Consider the following 5,920-nt stretch of genomic DNA (forward strand, 5'->3'; position numbering starts at 1 on the left):
GTTACTTTGCTGGGGGTTCATTAGAGCACAAGCCACTAGGATCCCCAAAACTGCTTGTGGATATTTAGGTCAGCACACATTGAGCTCTCTGGTGCTGAAAGGACTAAAGCTTGTTTGGGGGGCCTGCTGCTGTTCAGTCCTACCCATAGCATCATTAATTAACTCCATGGGCACTGACAAGAGCACTTCAACACTGACCAGTGCTCACCTGGTCAGTGCTGCCTTCACTGCTGATTCACTCTCAGTATCCAAAGCTGGTGTTGCCTCATCAAGCAGAAGAATCTTGGGACTGTGAACTCTATTAAAATTAGAAATTATCACAATGATTCCATACCAGAAGGCCAAGACCTATGATGTATGTATCAAAAAGACAGCAATACCCATAGAGATGTTGGCTGATACAGCCTGTTTGATAACAGTCAGTTTGACAGCAGTATGTTTGACATCTTCTAGTTTTTGGTACCTGAAAGGTAAAAAAAAACCAACCCCAAAACCCTAGAACATACACAAAATTACCCTTTCTTTCATTGTGCACATGCACAAATTTCCCTTGAAATACATTGAAGATGTATAAAATATTTTTGTACACAGAAATCCAAGCCCAAGAAAGATCTTGCTAAGAGTGGAAGAAAATGTATTGACTGCCTCTCTATACTTGTGATATACTGAGCAATTTTATCTTCCTGTAATTATAGATGAACACACAGAGAAAATGTCTTCAACAATGGGTTTTCATTTAATGTGTCTTGGAAATGGAAAAGCATTGAGATTATAATTGCACCAGGGATGGCCTTGAAACTGTCATTCAGCCTTAACTTTCAGTCAAAAACCCCACAAAAGTTCACGGTGCCAAAAGCAGGGTGACAAATGTGATTTGGGATATCATAATTATCACATCTGACCTGAAAGGGAAAATGGTAAGGAAGGAATGTGCTTCTCATGGTGATCATGAACTCTTTATTCCAGAGTATTGAATAACCTGGCCAACATAATACTGGTTCAGTATCAAAGATTTTTAGTGATTATTTTCAAATTGTGGGTATAAACATGGGGCTGAAGAGTTACCACAGAAAGAAATCTGAGAAATTGCACTTATATCTCTACAAAAACAGTACAGGAAGCTTGCAAACAAATCCTAAAGAAAATAATAGTCTGAAATAAAAGGCAATAAACTATGTCATGTGTTAGTGAAGCAAAGAATTAATCCAATTATTTTTCTTTGGTATTCTTTTTTTTCTAGAGAGGCTAGACCCAGTAAAATGAATCCATTGGGACTTCATTAATGCCAATTTATCCTAAAGCCATGAGATAAATTATTAAACAATAGTTGTGAAGTAATAAAAGAACAGTAGGGTAAAAAAGAGCTCGAAGGAAGACAGAGGTGTTCAGCATGGAGATGTAATAATACCCAAGGGAGCTGAAAACATTAATTCTTCACTCAGTCTTGGGATTTATTGCTCTTACTTAAATTAATGACTTGGGCATGCAAACAATACTCATGATTTTGAAATTTTCTGATGGTACAAAACTGAGAGGATCTGTACAGAAAACCAGTGAGAAGACCAGGACAAAAGAATACCAGAATATCTTGCAGAATTAAGTAAATTATATTGCAGAGTAGTAAAAAGAGAAGCAGATGAACCATAATTATGTGAAATACAATATGACAAAATGAAAAAAAAATATGATCAGTGAAAACCTATAGTGTATGAGAAAACCAAAATGACTTAATTTGGTTCCCTAGCAAAATGCCATTTGAGAGAATCTAGGATTTATTTCTATAAACAGCACAGGGAAATAAACCCATAGAAGGGAGCTACTAAAGCAAAGGCTCAGTGCTGGTCCAGGAATAAATTAATATACAAAAACAGTGCATCTATTTTGTTGGAAAGATGTTCAGTCTTCAAACAAGTAGAATACCCTTCCTGAAGCACTGGAGTTAAAAAGTTCAGGTCATACACTTGTTTTCTACAAAAACAAGACCTGGTCTCAGTAACAGGGAAGGTCTTTCTGCTTCTGAGCCATGAGGACAAACCTACATCAGGTTTAGTGGCAGGAAGTGGCTGGCAAACAGTGCCTTGAGGAAGAGCAGGTAGAAGGGAAATTCACTTTTGAGAGTAAGGAACAGCAGTGGGTGAGCAAAGAGAGATGCTGTATTGGTGAAGGTACACAAAGATGTTCCTTAGCAGAACGAGGTAACACTGGGAGCTGGAGAATGAAGGGATGGAGCATGATTTCTGTGGGCAACAGTTGTTATTGAATTCTGAGTTCCAAAACTTGCTGGGTTTTGTGGTCATGCTGTTTCTATTTAGATAAAAGATCAAAAAGATGGTAAGACTGGTACTTCATAATGTAATACAAATAAACACATGTGCATGACCTTGGTATTTTAGTGTTATACTCAGGGATTTTTTGCCATGTGCCTGTTCTTCTACTTTGGAATTCTTACTGGGTTTATGAGGTCTGTAAGACCATACTCTCTTTAAGAAAGGAACTCTATCTCTACATGCTTTGTGATGCTTTTTTAAACTACTAAAAAGAAATAAAAAAAAAAATCAGCAGCAAAAATATATTAGAAAAATGAAAAATCTCTTTAGCCACTGTTATAAAACCAGCTGACACGTGGAAACTTTGCAGCATTATATCTGATTCCATGCTGGTGGCACTGCTCTTCTTCAGTTGCACCAGTGTCATCATGAAGCTATTCACACCTATATCACAAGATCTAAATTCACTAAGAGACAGATTGTGTTTTTAAATCCTACAGACACCAAATGGGATTATAGAAGATATGGCTCACCATTTTATAGAAAACTCAAGTGTTTTTCATATCTTTGCACGGAGACCTGATGAGAATTCCATAACAGGACTGAAGGCCAGAATCACAAGTGTCAATTTCCAGCCTTTTGAAAACCAACTCTAAATGCCATGAAAAAGGTAGCCACATATGACAGTGTTTGCAGGGGTCTTAGGAGGAGGGAAGAGACGAGGATCTGACTCCATGTTTCAGAAGCCATGATTTATTATTTTATGATATGTATTATATTAAAATTATACTAAAAGAATAGAAGAAAGGATTTCATCAAAAGGCTAGCTAAGAATACAAAAAGAAGGAATGAATAACAAAGGCTTGTGTCTAGGACAGAGAGTCTGAGCCAGCTGGGCTCGGATTGGCCATTAATTAGAAACAACCACATGAGACCAATCACAGATGCAGCTGTTGCATTCCACAGCAGCAGATAACCATTGGTTACATTTTGTTCCTGAGGCCTCTCAGCTTCTCAGGAGAAAAAATCCTAAGGAAAGGATTTTTCAGAAAATATCATGGCTACAGCCACCACCTGAATGAACATTGCACTTTTTTTCCCTATTCCTTCTTTAATCTTGGAGATGCCACTAAAACAACTGAGCTTGAGAGATCCCTTCCCCAGGCCCCTCAGAGTGAGATGTGTGGCAGTGATTTGTGCACTGGGCTGTGCCTCACCCTATGTGGTCCTGACCCACTGACACAGGAGGGCAAGCATCAGAGAGGAGGAAAAAGGATGAACAGGAAAGTTGTGGCAGGAAGAAGAGAAACCAGGTTACAAATCAGGCAGGGCTGGTGGCAAAATGGGAACAGGGGAGTGCAAGGGGACAATGAGGAGGGAAAGATGTAGGCATGGAGGAAAAGTACAACAGATCTGGCACAGACAGGTATTAGGCTGGGAAAATGCAAGGTGCTCCCTAACTCATAAAATGATGTTAGCTCAAAGGCATGACAGAAGTTGAATTCCTAGTGTTCTGTGAAATATTTGTAATAAAATTAACAAGATATTAGAATAATCTTTAGAGAGCATCCACTTGAGATCTCTATTACAAAAAAGAACAGCCATGACTTGACTGAAAGCTTTCCTATTACCTGGCCATTTCTTCCTCCAGCTTTCCCATCAGAGTGTAAGGAAAATCTCAGAAAAATTACTGACTGATGTATCAATAAAGAAAAATTTGCCACAGAGTTTTACAATAAGCTTTAAATTATGCTATATTTTCTCTCTAGAATTAGTTTAATGGATGGCTGTATATATATCTAGAAAATCAGTGTTGTCTTTTAGAATTTGATAGCATTGGTTGAGAAGGGACAAAAGCTCCAAAAATTAAACCAAAAAAATTGATTGGAATGAGGTTTGATAGTGTGAGAGCTCTTAGAAACTTGGAGGAACTCAGTGTTTTCCTTTCATTATGAGTTCTCAGGGTGGCCTTTGAGGGTGTTCCAGCAATGCAGTAGAATGAGGAGGCAGCAGAGGGGAAGGGGAAAGCTGCTCTCAAAAGAGCAGAGCGCAGCAGCCATGGCAGTACCTGAGCATCCACTCTCCAGCCGCCTGTGGCTGCCCTGTAATTAATTATTTGCAATTCCTAACAACAAAGATTTGCCAGTCCCTGGCTTTCACTGACTAAAGCCACAGCTTACTGTCATGATGTCAAAACAATGTCCTGTTAGAAATGATGGCTTGTTGGTAAGAGTGAGAAAACAACTCTCTCCTTTGGCAGACACAACCCAAATCTGATTCTTTGCCTCAGGCTGTCAGCAGAGGTCATGAAGTATTTCTATAACATTCCTTTTGTCATGTTATAGTCATTGAGGCATGGGAGACTTTTATGTACTCTTTGTACAGAAGTCTATGAAGTTCTGTTCAAGCATTTTTTCATAATTATTTACTTAATACACTTGTGATGTATTGAATAGTGTTGACATACTGAAAGCCACCATATGGAGTGGATGTATTTAATTGGTTGAATCCACATGGTTGACCACTGTTTTTCCTGCATAGAAAAACAGAATGGCTGAAGTTGACAGGCACCTCTGGAGATTGTCTAGTCCAAAGCCTAGCTGAAGCAGGGCCAAGTAGAACAAGTAGTTTGGGGCCATAACTATTTTAGTTTTGGATATCTGAATGTAAACTCCACAACCTCTCTAAGCGACCCGTTCCAGTATTCATCCACCCTCAAAATAATAAACTGTTTTCTCATGTTCAGATGAAATTGGACCTATCACTTCTTCTTCTGTTACTGGACACTAAAAGAGTGGTGTTTGTGCACATACATATTCACCCACAATGAGAAGTTCATTGGTGAGTTATTGAGAATTATTTTCTTCTTGTGAAGCAATCTCATCCTGGAAACAGAATTTTCTCAGTGTAAAGCAATAAACCATCTCTGTGTCCTCATTGCAGCCAGTTTAGCCAATTAGACAGTTAAATTATTTTAAAATTATTTTCATTTAGGTAATACGAAAGTGCATTGAACATCTGTTTTAAAGTCTGTGGTATATTAAATTGAACCAAACATTGAATTTCCTGTCCACAGCTGCAAAATCAAGCTACTGTGAAATGCTTTTGTCTTATATTAAGAGGCAATACTAAATTCACCTAGTATAAAATACCAGTGTTGGTGGTAAAATGCCTGTTGTCTCACAGGTGAACAGTTTCACTTCAATATAAATGTGGCATTTTAATACTCTATTTTGCAAATTCCTATATCTGTTCTGTAAAATTTAGAGGTCACATGAAATTCAACGTAGAATGATAGTGGTGTTGAAAGAAATTTGTCTTAGAGAAGCAAGTCACTCAAAAAAATGGAACTCAAACTCTGTATCTGGAATCAAATTACCCAGACTGAATGAAAGTCTCTTTGCTCTTGTAATACTCTGAAGTACTTTTTACATAAGAAGATTCTTCTTTATCCTCCTCCTTTATCTTAATAGGTTTTGTGACAAATTAGATTAAATTAGGAAGAAACAAATAAATGAAAGGCCTTTGATTTGAATGCAGAGATAAACATTATCTACCACCCTGGATTGCCTCCAGCAGGTCTGCTTGACACAGTAGGAGCTGGGAAGAGCAGTGAGTGTCTACTGCCTTAGTCTAGGTCTTAGGAATTCTGG

Source organism: Agelaius tricolor, unplaced genomic scaffold (genome assembly GCF_023055355.1).
Source record: "Agelaius tricolor isolate 1412-34295 unplaced genomic scaffold, bAgeTri1.0.p SCAF_6, whole genome shotgun sequence".
Lineage (NCBI taxonomy): Eukaryota > Metazoa > Chordata > Aves > Passeriformes > Icteridae > Agelaius > Agelaius tricolor.